A 20,029-nucleotide genomic window follows, 5' to 3' on the forward strand; every position below is an offset into this window, starting at 1 on the left:
TTACCCCAATGGCTGCTCAGCAGAAACCGACGGGAGGCAGTTAAAATGCAGGAAGAGCCTCGCCCACTGACTTCTTGCTTGATCAATTTTACATTGCAGATGCCAGTTACATATTCAAAGCCAATGATTTGAATTATTTGAATTTTAATGTTGGCTTGAGCAGTCAATTGGCAGTAGCTTTCCCAACAAGTTGAAACTAATGGGAGGAGCATCAACAGGGAAGGATACGGTTCCCGTTCCATGACTCCCATCTTGTTCACAAAGCACCGAATGCTCCAAAAACCTCTTCCCATTTCATCGTCCTGTCCTGACTCCTTAGGCCCAACCAAAAGCCTCAAAGATACCTGATTTAAAAGGCCACTAGATGTGGCTAGATTAACTTGCTGCTGGTAATGGAAAATGTCTGGGAGTGGAGGAGGTATGGGTTGGTACTTGGGATGGGGATCTCCTATTGGTACAGTTTTCAAGATGGTTCACATCTGTCTTCTGTCAACTTCCAGGCCATAGGAGCCTTACTATCTGCCAGATTTACCATGACTCAAACACCTCCCTCCTACTATTATTATTCTTCACACCTCGCAGGCCCAACTTGTTGCTTTACTTGCCTAATTATCGTCTCAGTTTGCCTAGTACCATAATTTTTTTTTTCCATTTAATCACTTTTACCACAATCCTACCAGACACTTTAGTTTGTTTGAGAATTATGTGGGTATAGGTATGGATGGTGGGGTTATATTTAGTGAAAATGTCAATGTGTCAGGTTCCAACATGCCAACTTTAACTTCAGTGCATTTGGCTCCATGTTTGTGGCTCCCTCTGGAGAGCTGATATTTAAATGAGCGAACGGCAACAATATTTTAATTGCCATTTAAATTTAACAACATATGCTCCCTTAAGCTCTTGAAACCAATCAAGAAAACTTAAAGGCAATCCATGGAACTCATTAAGTCAGGCATAAACAACAGTCAATGCTCAATGCTCTCAGCTGCTTTCTTATCCCCCAATGGGACAAGGTTTGTTGCAAGTACTTGTATTGAGACTTCTACGTGAGACTAAATTATGCACATTTGGGGTATTGAGACTGAACAGTTCTGTCAAAGGGTCATGAGGACTCAAAACCTCAATTCTTTTCTTCTCCGCCGATGCTGCCAGACCTGCTGAGTTTTTCCAGGTAATTCTGCTTTTGTTTTACAAACAGATTCCCGTTAAGTTAAAGAGCAAACTGTAGGGAGCAGGCTTTAAGAGGGCTGTTTGGAGCAAAAGTGTTCTGCTTGGCGTGGCCATAGATCTGAAAGTGTGCTTGCCAACTAGTGTTGAGTGTACGTGGGAATCCAGGGAGAACAAAGCACTCTGAGCGGGAGTAACTTCTGTTGAGAATTCTGAGAAATTTTCAAAGGTGAAGCTGGGAACCCTGTGAGAGACTTGGATTGTTTGACTCGGGTGGGTTCTTAAGAATTCCACGGACTTTGTATTGGCTGCAGATGTCATATTCCGTGGTGCAGTGCGTCTGACCACAGTTCTTGTTAGTTCACATGAACCTCATATTTATCCTGAATATAAGAGTATATGATATATATTGCAAATTGTTTTCTTTCTGAACCTGTAAACTTTGCTTTCTTATAAAAGCAAAATACTCAGATGCTGGAAATCTGAAACAAAAACAAAAATAGGTGGAAAAACTCAACAGGTCTGACAGCATCTGCAGAGGAAGACAGTTAACGTTTCAAGTCCATATGACTTCATCATCTGCTGAGTTTTTCCAGCTATTTTTGTTTCAAACTTTGTTTTTACTTGTTCAAAACCTGTGGAATCTTGTGGCTTTATTCCAAAAGCAGGTGCCTTGAATCTCAACCTTGATCTACTCTTGAGCATTTTGAATCCATTCTGAGACTTCACTACTTCTTGATTCAAACTAATTCCTCTAAATCTGATCTTTGACTTGGGTGGTTAAATACTTCAATAAGTGTTTTATTCATTCATGCACAGGTAGGCTGGTATGTATTACCCAATTGCCTTTCAGAATGTGGTGGTGAGCCACCTTCTTGAACTGCTGCACTCCATATGGTGTAGGTACACCCACAGCACTGTTAAGGAGTTCCAGGAATTTTATCCAGTGATGTAAAGAAACAATTATATCGTTCCAAATCAGGTGGTGTATGGTATGCAGGTGGCAGTGCTCCCATGCATCTGCTGCCCTCATCCTAGTTGGGGAAGGTCTCAAATTCAGAAGGTGCTGTCAAAAGAAACTTGGTGAATTGCTACAGTGCATCATGTAAATGGTATATATTCATCAAGGTTCATGGTTCACAAAGAGTACCCTACATTGTGCAACTGACAGTTCTCATTTCCTTTTCACTGCCAATCTAACTTTTGCCAGCTAAAGCTGAGGAACATGTCCCAGCCAAAGGAATAAACTGGTGGTAGGAACAAATTCAATCTCTTGGGTGGCCTCCCTGCCTGCTTCAAGGGTGCTATACTACAAGAATGATAGGGTCATCACCAAAAGCAAGAGTTCATAGCTTCCAAGACTGGCCCTTTTGCCAGTTAGACCTGTAGGTTGCAGGGAATTGGTTTAAATCCTGGACCTGGTCAAATAAGTCACTCAAGGTTTATAAACCAACTCCTATTCTGTCATGTTTGTTTGGAAAGACCCCCACCAAATCTCATTTAAGTCTGTTGCTTGATTCATGAGGTAGCAGATTTGGCATGTCTGCAGGCACCTAAACCTTCGAGACCAACATGGCAATTGCTAAACCTAAATTGGGCTCCCAATTGAGCTGTGGGAGCCAGATTTAAATATGCTAATAATGTGCCCTGGGTGGGATACTCAGGTGTCCAAAACCCAGTCAAAAACAGCTATGGGATTACATTCAGTAGATGGAATCCCACTACCATTTTTTCATATTTAACTCCTGACATTCTCCCACTTGTCATGAGGGTGTTAACACTGAGACACAAAACTCATTCATCAGAAATTGGTCCCCAATTAAAGTCATGACCATTTTAATTTAAGTTCCACAACATCCAATGTAGTTGACATGGTCAGAAAATCATGAGTGGGGCTCTCATTCAAAGAAAAAAATTTGGCACCTTGGCAATTCAAAGAACCAGGAAAGGGTTAGGGATTAGCTCCTGCTTTTTGATCTCTGGGGAAGTCGAACATCCACACATAGTCCCTGGATTTAGGTACAGTTCTCTTCCTCCACCTCTCCTATTCTTGTTGCCTGCAAGACCAGAGTCCCCCTCACATTAGTTCTTATTCAAAAAAGCCCTCACCTCAAAAACTAGTATTCAACCTCTCAGTTTTTCCTATATCATTACCTCTCCCCTATACATGTCCACCTCTCCTATATCAGCCATCCTTTGTGTTCTAAGAATGGGTCCAGAGACTTATAATTTTTGTTTTAATGTAACTTAACCTATCCTGAGCAAGGCTGAAAGTAGCATTGAGTGTAGGCTTGAGTTCATTCTGAATGAGATATATAAAACTTTCATATCCTACCTGCAATTTGGAAAAAAATTCCAGTGCAATGTCATGGTTCAGGTGTTTGGATTGTTTATTAACCAGAATATAACTTATATTCTGGGGAATTACAGCATTGCAGGTGCTCCATCAAACCTTTTTTTGTCACAAGGCTTGGGAAAGCATTACTTCATTAAAGATACTCAACCTGTGAGTTAGGCACCACAAACATAAAACTAATTCAAGTGGCAAGATGTAATGTTTATTTATTTACAATAGTGAATGTTCAACCTGACCAAAGGTGGGTATAAAATGGAAAGTTTTTAACTCTTAACTTTAAATTGTGAACAGACTGCCATCCAAGAACATGGACCAAGGCAACAACTTGTAACTGCATATCTTTTGTTGTTATGTCTTCAGAACATTGACACCTGCAAAACAAAAACAAATAAACTTGAAAATGAGGAAGCTACAGCTTTAACAATTCAGTAAGGATTTGCTTAACATTCTTAGCATTATATGGCACCCATACATGGTCCCAAGTAGACCTCAGCCTGTCAATTCAGCCTTCAAAATATTTGAATCCATATAGTACTAACTTCATGAGATGAGAGCATCATTGGTAACACCAGCACTTATTGGCATTCAAATGCCAAGTGGTGGAGGGGTGCAAGCAGTCTTCTTGAACTGCTGCAGTTACGTGGTGTAGGTACTGTCAGAGATTAATCACTCCGAGTCATCATTTGTACATAGAATCCCCATTTGTTAGTTGTGCACAAGGGAGACAGCACAATGTGAGCTACTGTACAGTCTCGTAGCAGAATACATGCAGACTCGTTAAAAGCATTTTTTTTTTTATACAGCCAATCAGTAAGTTTTGCAACAAACCTATCCGTATATTTGTATAAGTTAACCGACCAATCCACATTCCAGTAAGGTTTCCTTTTCCTCCAAATCAAATGTTTGGTTACTCAGTTGCTTATCACAACCCTGATTGCATTTGGCCTGACAAAGACAAAATGGAATGTCTCAACGGCTCACCCTGTGACTGTGGTTTTGCAAGATTTATTTATCTCAAGGTTGCAGTATTTTTCTTAAAGCCGAGGTGTACAATTGACTTCCCGTTAACCCTTCCTGCACCTAATGGCTCCCTGCAGTTGCCCAGGCCACCACACTTCCGTCCTAAAAGGGCAAACTGCCCTTAGCCAAGTTCTATGTCTCCTAGTCACCAGGCTTCATCCTCAGTGGGGTCCTGATAGGGAGCGAATGGGTAGCCAGCTTGCCACCAGGACTCTGGAGGCTCTGTAGTCAGCAGAGGATGAGCTGGATAACAACATACAGAGCAATGAGTCGGGCAAGACCTATGACAAGGTATTTGAGGGTTTTAAAAAGGCCCCAAACCACCTGCCGATATTGGGGAGCCACCCTCACCAGTCAAAGAATTTTTCCTGGGCAACTGTGCAGAGGCACAGCACCTGGTCCTGAATGGAATGTACATCAGTCTCAATCCTCTGGTCCTTGTTAACGTAGAAACAGACTCACCACCGCGCTGCCAGCAGGAAATCCAAGGCCATATGGTTCTGGAGGACAACCTTGGAAAGGGACTTAGCTTCCAACTGCAGACCCTGAATGGCATCAAGTCTTATTCTCAATAAGTTTCATTGTAGCAGAGTTATTAACAATGGTCCTTTGCAACTCTGAGACCCTCAGATCTGGGATGAGAGCTCAGACAAACTGGTAGAATCCGGTGTTATGGCTAACAAGCAGGTTCGAGGTCGATCGTTTATGACGCCCCACAGGCCCTAGATGGTTGTGGATGGCAAGGTGCTCGACCCCAAAGGCCTCAGAAAATATAGCCAATGGTGCAGGTGCCTGCCTAATCGATAGGGAGGGTTTTGTATGCCCTGTTTCCACAAAGCCAAAATAAGCCATTGCGGACAAGAGTAGGATACCAATAAGTGGAATTTTGGCAGAAGTTAAACCACTTTCAGACAAAAGAATAATTCGTCTGGGCATACCAGCGGATGCGGCAGGTCCGACTGAGTCGCAACATCGCAGGGACAAGAAGTTGGGGCAACCAGACTGATTTTTGTAATTGCAAGGCCTAGATTCTTCAGTATAGTAGCCATTAGAGGTCCAAGTGGAGGTGGAATAATTTGAGGTGAGATTGTACGATCGTTGGCAATCACACCCACTCACATTCAAGTATGTGAGATCAGCCTCAGATCTCTGGACCTGCAAAATTGGCCTTGCACTTCCAAAAGGAGGTCATAGGACCAAACTGGTTGTGGAACCAAAATCAACCCTCCCTGTAGTCGTAATCAGCAAGTTGGCACAGGAGTTCAATGGCAACTCACTCAACCAAGTACTACCCTTGGTATAATTTCTCCTGATGCTTGACCAGGCCGGCCCCTTAACGACCATGAAGGTGGACTGCCGCCTCCAAATGGGCACTCGACGAATGAGGGCCCCTGTATTACCTTGGGACCATGCAGAATCTGAAGGGAGAGCCAAGAAATGCATGAGGGGTTAGAGGGAAAATGGGTACAAATCCAACATTTAGTTCGATTGACTTGAGGCGACGGCCTGCACTCATTGAACCGTGGAATTGGTAGTCCATGCCCCCGGAAGGGCTGCGCAGGATAGGATCCAGATCAGAGTCCACATTCTGACGACTTGGTCAAAGTTCCTGCTCAAGCACTTTCATCCGAGGCCAGCGTCTGCTTGAAGTGCGAAGCATGGATCCATAAAGATTGTCCATCAACCTTCACGGCCATATGGGTAGTGAGCAGGACTTGGAAAAGTCCTTCCCATCGAGGTTCCAAACAGTTCTTTCTCCTGAAGGTCTTAACCAGGACTAGGCCCCCAGGCTGGTATTGACAGCAATCTCAATGGTGGGCTTTTTCTGAGCTTCTACTATCTGCGTATGCAAACTTTTGAGAATTAGTGAGTGTTATACAGCATGTAATCATCCCCCTCATCCATAGCGTGCATGTCCATTTCCCTAGCAGACAAGGGTGGGGCCATTGGGAGGTGCATGGGACGTCCCATTACAACTTCATAAGGAGAAAGGGAGGTGGTACGGTTAGGGTGAGTGCGCATAGTCATGAGCGCCAAGGGTAGAGCTTCAGGCCATTTCAAACCGGTTTCTTCACAATTTAGCTAGTTTGTTTTTCAGAATACCATTGTCTTTCCACTGCCCCAGTAGACGGAGGGGGGGGAATGGTCAGGAAAGGTGATGGTTGTATTGTAAGGCCTTAGCAGTTCCTTTATCACTTTAGCAGTAAAAATCTCTGGTATCCCAAACCTGGGTATGTATTCACACAACAATTACAGCACCATTTCATTGGGTGGGATACGCCTCCACCCATCGCAAGAACAAACATACTATAACTAAAACATAATATCTCATACATTTAGGCATTTGTATAAAGTCCATTTGTAGGTGTACAAACGGGCCCCATGGCTGGGGTCCTGTACCAGCAGTCACTGAGGGCGTCTTGCCTGGGTTATGTTGTTTCCAAAGCAGGCATTGTGAAGCTATTTTAGCAGCCATGGTGAAAAATCCGGACACAAACCACATGTTGTGTCACTCTATTCATCCTCCCTTTGCCCGCATGGGTAAATGAATGTAACATGCGGGCAAACCAGAGTAGAAGTGAAGCAGGGGCAACTGCATGGCCATCAGAAGAAACCCAGAGACCGTCAGAGCATTGTGCTCGAGTCCAACTGTGTCGTTCACGGGTAGATGCCCGTGACTGCAAGTGAATAAGATCAGTTAGACTAGCTACAGGAAAGGGGGTTGCAGCCTGATCACAAAGGGGAAACCACAGACCCAGTGAGACCAGCCGCGGCCACATGGACAAAGTACAGATGGGCCATGATCAGCCCTATCATTACTTTGAGAAACAAAATCATTGCCCTGTGTATGGGGCAGAGCATTTAATAACAGCAAGGGAGGAATGGAGCTGGATAGCCGTTAAAAGATTAGCAATGAGCTGCCCATAGTGGATGGGGGTTCCTGCTGATGTGAAGGATCCCTGGAGTTTCCCAAAGTCATGTGTCACGCCAAAAGCCTACCGAGTCAGTATGGCCGGTTGTTTGGCAGCAAGTATGCAGACTGGTGTAAGGGCGAAAAGTTCAGTGGCCTGGGCAAAGCAGGACGGCGGAAGACAAGATGCTTCAATAACAGAATAAGAGTCACAAACAGCATAGCTAAGTAAATCGCCGCTTGGCAAGTAGAGGAGCCACTGAGGATGAGGTCATGATTTAACAGAGGATGATCCTACAGGTTTGGATGAGGTAGGGTGGTGTGCTGGACAATAGTGGAGCAATCATGAGGCTCGCCATCTTCCTCCGTGGGTAACAGGGTTGAGAGTGGTGCATTGTACAATAGTCAATGAGGGATCCCCTAAAAGGGCTGTCTCATAGCGGGTGACGCGAGCAGCAGTAAGTTGTTGGGTAGCTGAATGGTTAAGGAGAGCTGCGACTGCATGGGGAACATGTAGAACAACAGAGTACCCAAGGGTAAGGGACCGGGTGGCGACGACAGCAAGGTAAGCTACCGCAATGGATCGAATACAGAAGGGATAACCGCATGCAACAGGATCTAAGCGAGTACTGTAGTAAGCAACCAGTTGCTGGGCATCACCATGGGACTGGGTTAGTACCCCCTGTGAAAAGCCGCAACGTTAGTGAACACAAAGGTGAAAAGGTTTAGTATAATCTGGAAGGCCCAGGGCAGGGGCAGAAATAAGTGCTGTCTTGAGAGCTGTAAAAGCGGCTTGGGAGTCACAGTCCCAAGCAAGGTTCTCAGGGGCAGAAGGGAGGGCAAGATCCTGCAAGGGCCTAGCGAGCTCCACATAATTAGGGATCCACTGTCGCAATACCCCCGTCATGCCAAGAAAATGAGTCAGATCCTCTTTAGTGCAGGGGAGGGGGAGGGAGATAATGCTGTTGACACGGGCGCTTCGACAGGAGGCAAGCAGGGCTGTCAAGAACATGGCCCAAATACTCAGCATGGGATCGGCAAAATTGTAACTTTTCACGGGAGGCCTTATGGTCCTTACGGGCTAAGGCTTTCAAAAGGGAGGGAGTCGTCGAGACAAATCTGCTCAGACAGAGAACAAAGAAGCAAGTCACCAACGTACTACTGGATGAGAGTAGAATCCCCGGGAAAGAAGACAGCGGTGAGATCAACCTGAAGGGCACGGGAGAAAATGGTCAGGTATACCCCTGGGGTAACCAGGTGCACAATTGACTTCCTGTTAACCCCTCCTGCACCAAATGGGCTCCCAGGCCACAACATCAACAATAGGGTTAGAGGTAGTCCAGGATTTTGACCCAGCAACAGGGAAGTAATAGTTTGTCAAAACGATACACAACTTGGAGGGAAACTTGCAGGCAATCGTCCCATGCATCTGCTGCTTTCACTCAAGTTTGCTGATACAGCAGATTGGAGCACCAGCAAGTTTTTTGCAGTGCATTTTGTATATTGCACTTTGCTGCTATTGTGCAGTGTCAGAGGGAGTGAGTGCTTAAGGTGATGGATGGAATGCCAAAGGCAGCTTGCCCTGGATGGTGTTTAGCTTCAGTGTTTTTGAAGCTCCACATCCAGGCAAGCACTCCAAAACATTCATGACCTGCACCTTGGAGGATAGACAGACAGTGAATTAGTCACTGCAGTATTTCCAGCCTTTGTAGCCACCATTTAAATGGCTAATTCAGTTCAGTTTCTGGTCAATGGCAACCTGCAGGATGTTGATGGCAGGGGATTAAGTGATGGCAATACCAAACATTAGGAGATAGCTAGATTCTCTTGGGAGATGGGCATTGCCTGGCATTTGCATGCTCCAGTATCTGAAGAGTTGCAGATGGTATAAACATTGCAGTCATTAGCAAATATTTGCACTTTGACCCAGGACACTACACTGGAGGAGCTCTCCTGCAGCAATGCCCTGAGACAGAGATATCTGACCTCCAACCACCATCTTGCATTGTGCTAGGTGTGACTCCAACCAGTGGATAGTTTTCCTCTTGATACCACACTGTCAAATGCTCCTTGATCTCAAGGACATTCATTTCAAAATCAGTATCGTAGTGGTAACGCTGAGGCCTGGATGAACACTCCAGGAACAAGTTCAAGCCTCACCACAGAAACTGATAGAATTAAAATACATCCCGAATAAAAAGCTAGCCTGTACTGATCATGAAATTACCAGATTGTTAATTTGCTGCCCTGGCCTAGAAGTGACTCCAGACTCAAAGTAGCTGTCATTTAAATGCCCTCAGAAATGGCCTACCAAGCCAGCCATTCCAGTTGTACCAAACTGTTACTGACTTGTCCTGTTTACAGATGTGATAGATTTATATGAATCTGCAAGTGGGTTCCACAATTGTATAACCAAAATACAAGGACAGACAGAAACAAACCATTAAATAAACCAACAATAAATTGAGGTCTAATCTCAGCAGTCAGATCCGTTTGCATGTTTCATCATGTATCAGGTTCGGGATAGTGACATCACTGATTAGGCCATTTTGGGAGGCAATATTGAATATATTTCCTTCAACTACATTACCATCAACAATGCTGCACTTACCCTTAATCCATGGTAGAACATACTTCCATCTGTTACCACTGCACTGTTGGAAACAATGATAAAGCCTTACACAAGGTTACAATACAAATCAAAACCCTCAAGTGGCTTTGATCAATTTTCAACAAGTAGTTGCACATTGCTCATACCAGTATTACAGCTGAACAAAATTCCAAAATGTTGAAATTCTTACAATTAAGCATTTAAATGCCCTCAGAAATGGCCTACCAAGCCAGCCATTCCAGTTGTACCAAACTGTTACTGACTTGTCCTGTTTACAGATGTGATAGATTTATATGAATCTGCAAGTGGGTTCCACAATTGTATAACCAAAATACAAGGACAGACAGAAACAAACCATTAAATAAACCAACAATAAATTGAGGTCTAATCTCAGCAGTCAGATCCGTTTGCATGTTTCATCATGTATCAGGTTCGGGATAGTGACATCACTGATTAGGCCATTTTGGGAGGCAATATTGAATATATTTCCTTCAACTACATTACCATCAACAATGCTGCACTTACCCTTAATCCATGGTAGAACATACTTCCATCTGTTACCACTGCACTGTTGGAAACAATGATAAAGCCATACACAAGGTTACAATACAAATCAAAACCCTCAAGTGGCTTTGATCAATTTTCAACAAGTAGTTGCACATTGGTCATACCAGTATTACAGCTGAACAAAATTCCAAAATGTTGAAATTCTTACAATTAAGCATTTAAATGCCCTCAGAAATGGCCTACCAAGCCAGCCATTCCAGTTGTACCAAACTGTTACTGACTTGTCCTGTTTACAGATGTGATAGATTTATATGAATCTGCAAGTGGGTTCCACAATTGTATAACCAAAATACAAGGACAGACAGAAACAAACCATTAAATAAACCAACAATAAATTGAGGTCTAATCTCAGCAGTCAGATCCGTTTGCATGTTTCATCATGTGTCAGGTTTGGGATAGTGACATCACTGATTAGGCCATTTTGGGAGGCAATATTGAATATATTTCCTTCAACAATGCTGCACTTACCCTCAATTCATGGTAGAACATACTTCCATCTGTTACCACTGCACTGTTGGAAACAATGATAAAGCCTTACACAAGGTTACAATACAAATCAAAACCCTCAAGTGGCTTTGATCAATTTTCAACAAGTAGTTGCACATTGGTCATACCAGTATTACAGCTGAACAAAATTCCAAAATGTTGAAATTCTTACAATTAAGCATTTAAATTGTTAATGCTCAGTTTACTTTTTGCTACTGCAGCAATTATCAGTTTGTCAATTTAGAGTTTCTCATCATTGCAGCTCATGCATAGTTATGGCACCTAAAAAAAATTACATAGCACCACCTAATTGTTATTTTTCAAAGATCACCTTGCACATCACAGTTGGAAGCCACAATTAGTCATATCTGTACATTGTCCAGTTAGAACTGCAGGTTTGGAAATTCTCTTGTCAACAGCCAAGCATCAATCAAAACTAAATTATGCATAGGTTATTCCAAGAACAGGACTGGCTGCAGTGCCTTTTCAATGACCTAACACAATTGACAGTATTGTTGAGCTGGACAACTCACTCACTTTTAAGCGAGGACAGTCAGCAATTAGGAAGCTATACTTTGTTGAAGAAGGAAAATTTTAACCTTTTAGGCTGATCTACATTAGGTTGGAGCTCAAGTTGCAATCTCTTGCTGCAATAAAGCTTAGCATGTCTATAGTCTCAAGGCAGATCACCAGTGTTTTTTTTTTAAAAGCCAGAAGCAAGTGTTACAACATTTCCCATGATCGGAGCTGTTAAAGGGCTATAGGTGACCATATCAGCCAAGTTAAGACTACTACTTAAAAATAGTAAGTCATGCATGTAATTAAGCATTACAGAAAATGTTACAAAAGCACTTCAGCTGGCATATATCCCTTTACAGAGTTACAAGCAGCATGGACATTTTACACCTGTCCCTGTCCACGCACTGCGGGGATAAATCTCACTCCAGCTAACCTTATTCAAAATTACATTGCCAGAAATTACAAGCTATTAAGCAAAAAAATATTAAAATCAGTTACCTGCACCCATTGCTAAACAATGTTCAAACTTCTGGAGGGCAATCCATTACATAGGACTGACTCTGCCTTCGGATATATCAATACCCAAGAGAGAAGGAGAGCACTGTTAGACAACTTGGCAATAGAGAGACATTAAGTCAGACATGCAGTGTTGGAAACTCAGCAGGGCTGGCAATATCTGGAGAGAAACAGAACTAACATTTCAGATCAATGATTTCCCATTTTCTTCTGAGATGTTACAGGTTTTCTACAGATGCTGCCTGACAGACGTTTCCAGCACCTACAGTATTCCATTTCTGTTAAGCCAGTTGATCAAATCTCAGTAGTCAGATCCGTATTATTTTCATCAGAACTTCAGTTTCGGGATATTTTTCATCATCGAAAAGGCCAAGAATCAAGCAAAAACAAATTAAACAAGCATGCACCAAAATTTCACTTCAACAACTTGATCACATCTGTGATAAAATCATCTAACTCACATTTTTAAAAAAAAAATTGAGTGATTAAGGGAATAGGCCAGATAGGCCAAGGTCACTAGAGATACTGCAGCTTAGTGGACTGGACTTCAGAAAACAAAATTTTCACAATAAGAACTCTGGGCTAATCAGAATGAGTGGCAGAGCAGCATAGGCATTTAAGATTTTCTCTCCAGTTTAAAATAGATAAAGCTAAGGAAAGGTAAGGGTTCTAGTTTTTATTTAAAGTATACGAATAATTTTAACTTTAAAAAAAAAAACCTATTTAACTTAAAGTTAGGGTTTTTTTCAACTAGAGGCATGGCAGGGCAGTCCCATGTTATGTACCGCCTGCAACATGTGCAAGTCCTAGACACTCCTTGCACTCTGACCGACCACATGTGCAGGAACTGTCACCAGCTGCAGCTACTTGAGCTCCAAGCTGCAGAGATCAAGTGGCAGCTGGAGGCACTGAGTGCATCCGCGAAGCTGAGAGTTTTGTGGATAGCACGTTTTTATACATAGTCACCCCACAACTTATGGAAGTGCAGACAGAGAAGGAATGATTGATCAGTCAGAAGGTGTCAGACAGGGAGTCAGGAAATCCCCAGGGTGCATCTTGCTTGGGAGCTGTTTTCCTGTGTTGGAAAAGTAACAGTTCCTCTGGGTAGTGCAGCCACACTCATGGCAATGAGTGGCTCAGCTGCATAGTGGTGTGGGGGGGTGGAGGAAAAAGAGGGGAAGAGCAATCGTGGTTAAGAAAATCGATAGTAAGGGAAACAGGCAGGTGTTTCTGTGGCTGTAGACGTGACCCCAGGTTGAAATGTTGCCTCCCTGATGCCAGGGTCAAGGGTGTCACTGAACAGCTGGAGGGCATTCTAAAGGGAGAGGGCAAACAGACAGATCATGGTACACATTGGTACCAACGACATAGGTAGAAAGAGGGATGAGGTCCTGCAAGTAGAATTAAGGGAGCTAGGAAGCAAATTAAAAAACAGGACCTCAGAGATAGTGATCTCTGGATTACTTCTGGTGCCATGTGCTGGTGAATATAGAAATAGGAAGTTAGCCTAGATGAATGTGCAGCTGGAGAGATGGTACAGGAGGGAGAGCTTTAGATTTCTGGGACATTGGGACCTGTACAAGGCAGACAGGTTGCACCTGAACCAGAACGGGACCAACAGCCTTGTGGGGAGAGTTTAAACTAACTTGGCAGGGGGGTGGGATCCTGAGAGGAGGTTCAGCAGGGGGAGATGCACAACCAAAATTAGAAGAGAGCAAATTAGTCTGGAAGGCATAGAAGTTATAGGCCAATTAAGGCACAAGGGAGTTTGGCAAGGTTGAACGGTATTTATTTTAATGCAAGGAGTCTGACAAATAAGGCAGATGAGTTGAGGGCATAAAGTAACACATGGAAGTACGATGTCATTGTTGTCAGAGACATGGTTGAGGAAGGGGGCAGGATTGGCAGCTCAATATTCCAGGATATAGGGTCTTCAGGCGAGACAGGGAAGGAGGTAAAAGGGGAGGGGGGTATTGCAATATTGATCAAGGAATCAATTACAGCAGTGATGAGGAATGACAGCTTTGAAGGTTCTTCAAATGAAGCAATATGGGTAAGACGTAAAAACAAAAAAAAAGGAGCAATCACATTGCTGGGAGTATACTAGAGGCCCTCAAACAGTCAGAAATAGAAGAGCAGATATGTAGGCAAATTTCAGAGAAATGTAAAAATAATAGGGTTGTAATAGTAGGGGATTTCAACTTCCCCAACATTAACTGCGTTAGTCACAGTGTGATAGATTCAGAGGGAGCAGAATTCCTAAAATGCATCCAGGAGAGCTTTTTAAGCCAGTACATAGAAAGTGCTACAAAAAAAGGGGCAGTCCTGGACTTAATTTTAGGGAATGAAGCCAGGCAAGTGGTAGAGGTATCAGTGGGTGAGCATTTTGCAAATAATGATAGCTCTGTTAGATTCAAGGTTGTTATGGAAAAGGACAAAGGATGGGCCAGGAATTGAATTGGGGGAAGGCTGATTTTAATAAGATCAGATAGGATTTGGCCAGAGTGGACTGGGAGCAGCTAATTTTAGTTAAATCTGCGTCAGAGCAGTGGGACTCATTCAAGAAGGAATTAGGGAGAGTACAGGGCCAACCTATTCCAGTAAAGACAAAGGGTGGGGTCAACAAATCCAGGGAACCCCAGATGTCGAGGGATATACAGGATTGGAGAAAGAGGCTTATGGCAGATATTGAGGACTCAAAACAGCAGAAGCCCTGGAGGAGTTAGAATGTGTGTTTATGTGGGAAGGATCTTAAAGAGGAAATTAGAAGGGCAAAAAGGGGCATGAGAAAACATTAGCAGGTAAAATAAAGGGAAATCCAAAGTTATTTTACAAGTACATTAAGTGTAAGAGGATAACTAGGGAATGAGTGGGGCCCATTAAGGACCATAGTGATAATTTGTGGGGGGGGCCCGGAAGTCGTAGGTAGGGTTCTAATTGAATACTTTGTGTCAGTGTTCACAAATGAGAGGGACGACATGGGTATGGAAATCAGGCAGAAGGAGTGTGATATAATTAAAGAAATTAGCATAGAAAGGGAAGAGGTTGCAAGTGGCCTGACAGGCTTAAAAGTAGATAAATCTCCAGGCCCAGATGAAAATGTATCCCAGGCCATTGAGTGAGGCAAGGGAGGAAATAGCAGGGGTGTTGGCAATAATTTTCAATACCTCTCTGACCACAGGAGAGGTGCCAGAGGACTGGAGGACAGCCAATGTGGTACCATTATTCAAGAGAGGAAGGGATAAACCAGGGAACTACAGGCCAAAGATAAAAACAAAAAAACTGCGGATGCTGGAAATCCAAAACAAAAACAGAATTACCTGGAAAAACTCAGCAGGTCTGGCAGCATCGGCAGAGAAGAAAAGAGTTGACGTTTCGAGTCCGCAGGCCAGTCAGTCTAACCTCAATGGTGGGGAAACTACTGGAAGCAATTCTGAGGGACAGAATTAATCTACACTTGGGAGAGGCAGGAATTAATCAAGGGCTGTCAGCATGGCTTTATTAAGGGGTCATGTCTGAGCAATTTGATTGAATTTTTCAAAGAGGTGACCAGGTGTGTGGATGAAGGCAATGCATTTGACGTAGTCTACTTGGACTTCAGCAAGGCTTTTGAGAAGGTCCCACATGGGTGACTGATAATGAAGTTAAGAGCCCATGGGATCCAAGGCAATTTGGATCCAGAATAGGCTGAGTGGCAGGAAGCAGAGGGTGATGGTCAAGGGTTGTTTGTGTGACTGGATGCCTGTGTTCAGTGGGGTCCCAGAGGGATCGGTGTTGGGTCCCTTGCTGTTTGTGGTATATAGAAAAAAGAAAACAATTTAGACTTGAATGTAGGAGGGTTGATCAGTAAGTTTGCAGATGACATGAAAATTGGTGAGGTGGTAAATAGAGAGGAGACAAGACAGGCTGATCAATGACAAATGGAATTTAATCTGGATAAGTGAGGGGTGATACACTTGGGCAGGGCAAACAAGGCACGGGAATACATGATGAATGGTAGAACCCTGGGAAGTACCGACTGCATGCAGTTCTGGAATCCACATTATAGGACAGATGTGAAAGGGGGCATAGATTTAAGGTAAGGGGCAGGAGGTTTAGAGGGGATGTGAGCAAGAATTTTTTCACCCGGGGGTGGTGGGAATCTGAAACTCTCTGCCTGAAAGGGTGGTAGAGGCAGAAACCCTCATAACATTTAAGTATTTGGACGTGCCACGGCATACAAGGCTATGGGCCTAATGCTGGAAAATGGGATTAGAATATTTAGGTACTCGTTTGACCGGCACAGACTCAATGGGCTGAAGGGCCTTTTACTGTGCTGTAGACCTCTATGATCATTCAAAAAAAATCCAGAGTACATTTGAGAGGATTATCTAAAAATACGTTCATCAAAGGGGTGAAAACCGTAATTTTTCACAAGCTGGTTAGGATATGAATTGTGCCCAGATACAGTGGTAGGAAGTTTTAAAGATGCTGATAAAAGGGCACAAGGATTAAGCAAAAGTGTGATAAAATTCTATTATTCTGGAGGAGTTTTCCAAACATCTTAGATGAACATTACTTAAGTGGCATCACCAAATATGGTTCAATTGGTCATATTTCATTTACACTGGGGTTGCGCTGTGCAGTTGGTGGTAGCATGTGCCAGCAAGTAGCCACTATAGTTGCATGCAAGCATGCATTGGGAGAACCAAAAACTTAGGGAAGATGGTATCTTGGTCATGTCACTTGACGTAGTGGCATGATTCAAATCCCACATCAGCAGCTGGTAAATTTAACTTTTAATACCGGTTTTATTAACTGAATTTAGTCATGTGACTTATCAATTACTCTAAAACCCATCGTTTTCACTAATGATCTTTAGGGAATGAAATCTGCCATCCTTACCCAGTCTGGCCTACATGACTCCAGGTTCACAGCAACATGGTTAACTCAAGTGCCCTCTGAAATTGTCCAGCCAGCCATTCAGTTCAAGGGCAATTACAGGTGGGCTTTGCCAGCAATGCCAACATCCTATGAAAGAATAAAAAACACTTAATTGGACAATTAAAATGTCACATTTTTACATTAGTTGAGAAACTGAAGCTACTAGAAATGGTCCTTCTCCCTCCAGATAGGGAAATGAGCACTTTACAGCTAATGTGCATATAAACTTATACAAGAGCAATTGATATCCATCAAGTCTGCTGATTAATGAAGTTGAGGGATAAATATTAATCTGGTCACCAGGGCCAACTTCCCAGCATTTCTTTGAAATGGTACCATGGGATTTTTATATCCACTCAAGCAGACGTAGTCTCAGTTTAACAGCTCATTCACAAGTCTCCAACATTGCGGCACTTCCTTGGTGTTACACAAAGTGTCAGCCTAAATTTTTATGCTCAATTTGAGCCCACAACCTTGTACTTCAGGCAATGCTAACAACTGAGCCATGGTTAACAGGAAGGAGAAGCACCCAAATTAGTTGCTGTAAATAACAAAGGCAAGATCAAACTTAACTGATTTTAACTTAAACAGCTTGGCAATAGTTACTTGGGTAAGGCACATAAAAACACACCCTAATGTCATAGAGGGAGCAAAAATAAAATCTATATAATTAAAAAAAAGATTTTTTTCCTACATTCAGAGGTCTGGTTTCAATTTGGTTGGTTATATTGTGTACACACCTACCAACACAAAAATTAATGGCCCGTCAAATTTCACCAGTCAAAACCATATGCTTTCGTATTTGACCTACAAGTTAAGGATGCATCGCTGACGATTAACACTTTATGATAGAAAAGTCAGTGTGAATAAAATATGAGATTTTGTACATATTTAACAACCCAATCTAGCAACCATCAGTAAATTTCCCTGAACGCTGGCACGGCTCTCCACCCGCACCCGCTTTCCCGGTTCAAAGCCTGAGAGTCAGCGAGCTCCCACGCGGCGGCCGTTGCGGCCCGGGATTATTTTTCTTATTTTCGTTACAATATAATTACAATGGTTATCCAGAGATTATAACCTAACCTAACACAAACACACACCAACATTCAGTACCAAAGAGGAAAGAGAGCAACACAAAAACAACAGGCACCTCCTTACGCTTACACTCAACACAAACCCTTCATCTCTTCCACCATCCCCATCACGAGTACAAAAAGACCAAAAGAAATGGCCGCTTACCTTATATAGGCCAACTGCGCCGAGCCCTGCCTGTGACGTAAACAACATGCGCACGCAAGGCACCAATCATTTTGCACGATGCGCAATTACATGAGGGCGTACTCCACGGCAGCCATGTACCCTACTTTCTAACTAGTGTCAATCTGGAGGACAGGAGGGTGGAATATGAGAGTAGAAATGGGGGAGGGCAAGTGGGCAAATCTAATTGAGGAATCTGACTCTGCGAACCTTTGAGATGGTTCCAAATCTCTATGTGAACATTTTTTCTTCATATCCACGCTAGTTCTTTTATCAATTATTTTAATGCTTTGATTTACAAGCTTTGGTTACTAATCCACTTGCCAGAATAAATATTATAAATATTAAATCTCCTTATTGCCCCAACCAAACATTTTAAATAGAAGCTGGTAGAAGGGGGTGGGACAGGAGAGCTCGTTAGAGGGCCAGTGATAGGTGGAGACTATCGAAGGAGGCTACCTTCGGTCTGTCTTCAAGCATGACCCAGACCTCCCTGTCACTTGCCATTTCAACACTCCACCCTGCTCTCATGCCCACATATTCGTCCTTGGCTTGCTGCATTGTTCCAGTGAAGCTCAACGCAAACTGGAGGAACAGCACCTCATCTTCCGACTAGGCACTTTACAGCCTTCCGGACTGAATATTGAGTTCAACAATTTTAGATCATGAACTCTCTGCTCCATTCCCACCCCCTTTCCGATCCCCCTTTTTTCAATAACATTTTTTTACGCTATATATTTTTCCTTTCCCTCCTATTTTTAAATTTATTTTGATCTATTATTTCATCTCCACCTTTTAGCCCATTTAGATCCCTTCCCTTCACCCCACCCACACGAGGGCCATCTGCCATTAGCTTGCTTCCCTTAATGTTCCCATTAGTGCATCTTTTAGATAATATCACCACCATTAACACCTCTTTGTCCTTTTGTCTATGACATCTTTGGCAGTCTCTTCTTGGCCTCCACCTATCACTGGCCCTCTATTGAGCTCTCCTGTCTCACCCCCTTCTACCAGCATATATTTCATCTCATTTCTATATGTCTCAGTTCTGATGAAGGGTCATACGGACTCGAAACGTCAACTGTATTCCTCTCCGCAGATGCTGTCAGACCTGCTGAGTTTTTCCAGGTATTTTTGTTTTTGTTCTAGATTTCCAGCATCCGCAGTATTTTGGTTTTATTTTAAATATCTCTATTGGGCTTGCCCTTAATCTTCTGTGCTCTAAGGAGAATTACTCCAGCTTCTCTAATTCCCTCACATAACTGAATTCTCTGATCCCTGGCATCCTGCTGAACATAAATCACAGAATTGGTACCGTGCAGAAGGAGGCCATTTGGTCCATCGTTTCTGTACCTGCTCAACTCATCTAGTTCCATTCTCCTGCCTTCTCCCCGTTACTCTGCAATTATTTTCAGATAATAGCCTAACTCCTTTTTGAATACTTCAATTGAACCTGCCTCCGCCATGCTCTCAAGCAGAGCATTCCAGACCCTAACCACTCATTGTGTGAAAAAGTTTTTCCCATATCACTATTGTTTCTTTTACTAATTACTTTAAATCTGTGCCCTCTTGTTCTCGATCCTTTCACAACTGAGAACAATTTCTCCCTATCTACTTTGTCCAGACCTCTCATGATTTCGAATATCTCTATCAGCCTTCTTTTCTACAAGGAAAACATCTTAACTTCTCCGATCTA

At 43.1% G+C, this 20,029-nt stretch overlaps 1 long non-coding RNA gene and 4 other non-coding genes across 7 annotated transcripts; all 5 read right to left on the reverse strand.

Annotated features, from left to right (window-relative positions):
* Positions 1–3,703: 3,703 nt before the first annotated feature.
* On the reverse strand, positions 3,704–18,305 carry LOC121270615. Of its 3 annotated transcripts, none has more exons than XR_005941582.1 (7): positions 18,241–18,305; positions 17,038–17,163; positions 12,136–12,201; positions 11,101–11,143; positions 10,591–10,633; positions 10,066–10,108; positions 3,704–3,894 (listed from the first exon to the last, which is right to left on the reverse strand). It is a non-coding gene; the product is annotated as an uncharacterized LOC121270615 (long non-coding RNA). The 3 variants fall into 3 exon arrangements; XR_005941583.1 differs by having other exon boundaries at positions 18,227–18,301; XR_005941585.1 differs by having other exon boundaries at positions 18,235–18,271.
* Positions 9,928–9,995, reverse strand: LOC121275532. Its single transcript, XR_005942496.1, has one exon. It is a non-coding gene; the product is annotated as a small nucleolar RNA SNORD50 (small nucleolar RNA).
* On the reverse strand, positions 10,453–10,520 carry LOC121275533. The gene has a single exon (XR_005942497.1). It is a non-coding gene; the product is annotated as a small nucleolar RNA SNORD50 (small nucleolar RNA).
* Positions 10,978–11,045, reverse strand: LOC121275534. The gene has a single exon (XR_005942498.1). It is a non-coding gene; the product is annotated as a small nucleolar RNA SNORD50 (small nucleolar RNA).
* On the reverse strand, positions 12,452–12,519 carry LOC121275531. The gene has a single exon (XR_005942495.1). It is a non-coding gene; the product is annotated as a small nucleolar RNA SNORD50 (small nucleolar RNA).
* Positions 18,306–20,029: the final 1,724 nt, after the last annotated feature.

The sequence above is a fragment of the Carcharodon carcharias genome, chromosome 2, assembly GCF_017639515.1.
Source record: "Carcharodon carcharias isolate sCarCar2 chromosome 2, sCarCar2.pri, whole genome shotgun sequence".
Classification (NCBI taxonomy): Eukaryota; Metazoa; Chordata; class Chondrichthyes; order Lamniformes; family Lamnidae; genus Carcharodon; species Carcharodon carcharias.